The sequence below is a fragment of the Saccopteryx leptura genome, chromosome 8 (genome assembly GCF_036850995.1).
Source record: "Saccopteryx leptura isolate mSacLep1 chromosome 8, mSacLep1_pri_phased_curated, whole genome shotgun sequence".
In the NCBI taxonomy this organism is placed as follows: domain Eukaryota; kingdom Metazoa; phylum Chordata; class Mammalia; order Chiroptera; family Emballonuridae; genus Saccopteryx; species Saccopteryx leptura.
In genome coordinates this window covers 38,223,759-38,226,590 of record NC_089510.1, presented here as the reverse complement: position 1 = coordinate 38,226,590, position 2,832 = coordinate 38,223,759, and positions in this window count along the sequence as shown.

Sequence of the window (2,832 nt, the reverse complement as noted above, 5' to 3'; positions counted from 1 at the left end):
TCTAACGCCTGGGGCAGAGGCCAAGGAGCCATCCCCAGCGCCCGGGCCATCTTTGCTCCAATGGAGCCTTGGCTGCAGGAGGGGAAGAGAGAGACAGAGAGGAAGAAGGGGGTGGGGGTGGAGAAGCAAATGGGTGCTTCTCCTATGTGCCCTGGCCGGCAATCGAACCCCGGTCCCCTGCACACCAGGCTGACGCTCTACCGCTGAGCCAACCGGCCAGGGCCGGGATGAGGGTTCTTAAAATTAGTTTGTTCCACTTTGGTTCTGGGAGGTGGAAGTTGGTACATCTGCCTACTCTGTCGCCATCTTGTCTCTGGTGATAACTTTTTTTTTTTTTTCTGAAGCTGGAAATGGGGAGAGACAGTCAGACAGACTCCCGCATGCACCCAACCGGGATCCACCCGGCACGCCCACCAGGGGGCGACCCTCTGCCCACCAGGGGGCGATGCTTTGCGCCTCCAGGGTGTCACTCTGTTGTGACCAGAGCCACTCTAGTGCCTGAGGCAGAGGTCAAGGAGCCATCCCCAGTGCCTGGGCCATCTTTGCTCCAATGGAGCCTCGGCTGCGGGAGGGGTAGAGAGAGACAGAGAGGAAGGAGAGGGGGAGGGGTGGAGAAGCAGATGGGCGCTTCTCCTGTGTGCCCTGGCCGGGAATCGAACCCGGGACTTCCGCACGCCAGGCCGATGCTCTACCATTGAGCCAACCGGCCAGGGCCTCTGGTGATAACTTTTTAATAAATGTCAAATCACAATGTTGTACTTTTGAAAATAATATAATATTATATGCCAACCAAGCTTTAATAAAAGGATTTAAAAAAATATGTAGGGTCTGATTCGATAGGTCTGAAATGAGCCCTGAGGTTCTGCATTCTGAACAAACTGATGGTGCTGATGCTGCTGGTCTCTAACCACACTGTAAGTTGCAAAAAAATAGACGACCTCTACATTCACTTACTACCTGTAGTTTCTTGATTTTACTACCAGTCATGCTGAGAAAATAGACTGAAATTTGCATTCCATATCAGCTTGAATCATTCTGCTTGTCCCTATTGCTGAAATTGTGCATTCCAGAATGCCAAGTCAAACTATGCAAAAAAAGATTAAACACAGCTCCTCGCTTTGCAATTACCTCTCCACACACTGTGAGCAAAGAGAAAATAAGCACAAGATTCTGAAGAAATTGGAACTGGACTTGAGTTTAATGATTAAGAAAAAAAATAAGCTTTGCTGTATCCAGAAAGAAAGATACAGCAGGACGAATTGTGGGCTTTAATCATGGGTAGTTTTGGTTTGTTTAAGAATATAGTTTGGCTATGTGGAATCTAAATAACTAAAAAAGTCAAACTCATAGAAACAAATAGTAGAAGAGGGACTAGGGGAAGTAGGGAGAGGTTGGTAAATGAGTACAAACTTACATCTATAAAATGAATAAGGTCTGAGTATTTGATGTATCACGTGTTGACTATAGCTGATAACATTGTATTTGTTAAGAGAATAAAAATTAAATGTTCTCTCTCTCACATACACACACAAAAATAACGTGAGCTGATGGATGTGTTCATTCTTCAATGGGGGAGGATCCTTTTATGGTCTATACATATACCAAATCACCAAGATATATACTTTAAATATTTTACAATTTTATATGTCAATTATACCTTAATAAAGCTGAAATTAAAGAATATAGATTGACTTGTTCACTAAATATAAAACTTAATCTCACCACATCATCATATAATCTCCATAATGCTGCATGTGAACAAAATATTTTCTCAAATTATTTTTTCCTATTGCTCTATTTAGACCTTGAAGATATGGTCATACAGAAAATACTCCAACAGAAGTATGTTTAAAGTACTTAAGAATCACGAACTTTCATTTTAAAGTTCCCGCCTAGGTACCTTTTTACTTTTAATCCTTTGACATAATCAACATGGAGAAGTTGACTTATTACAAAATCAAAGAAGGACACTCAATTAGTCAGATGATTTTTGTTTATATAAAGGAACTTGACTATAGAATAATGGAATGGAAGGAATGGAAAATATTTTTTGAAATTATGTATTTTATTCCCTTTATGTTATAAATGAGAAAACCAAAGCTCAGAGAATCGAAGTGAATTGCCCATGACCACTCAGTGTCCGGTGAATCAGGAATGCAGTTCTGTCCATGCAGTTCTGTTTCTACAACACCAGATTGATTTATTTTGGGTAACTGGTGATATCACCATTGCTAACATTAAATATTATCCCTCAGCATGCCTTATCACTTTAGAGGAGAAACATGAGTGACACATTTGTGTATTTGAGAAGATTTTATAGAGGAAGTTCTTTAGTTTTTCCGCAAAAAATTGTGCAGCAAATAAATATGCAGAAGGATGAAGTAGGGTTTTAGGACCCAGAGACAGCAATGTTAGCTAAAGCATGGAGGTAGAACTAGCAGGAGATAATCCTGGGACTGGATAGTGACTTTAGAATTATTGGGCAGCAAAATAGAGTGAGAGGGTAGGTCCAGCAATCAAGATCTAGAAAGTATAGCCAAGTAGTTGAACTTAATGCCAGAACTTAAGTTGAACTTAATGTCATAGTGCAGGACCAGAAACAGTGGTGCTCTGGGAACCAGTTCAAAACAGCTGTGAGAGCCAATTACGTTTCTAATCTCAGCTTCGAATTTAGTTACATCATTTTTAGCAGTTTGACACTGGTCGTGGTGAAAGTATTTGCACCATGGAAACCAGTAAATGCTACTAACCAAGATTTTTTTTTCCCTTTCTGGATAGCCAGTGTTACAACACATCTGGGCAAAATGAAAGTCTGTATTCCAGCAGCTTGAC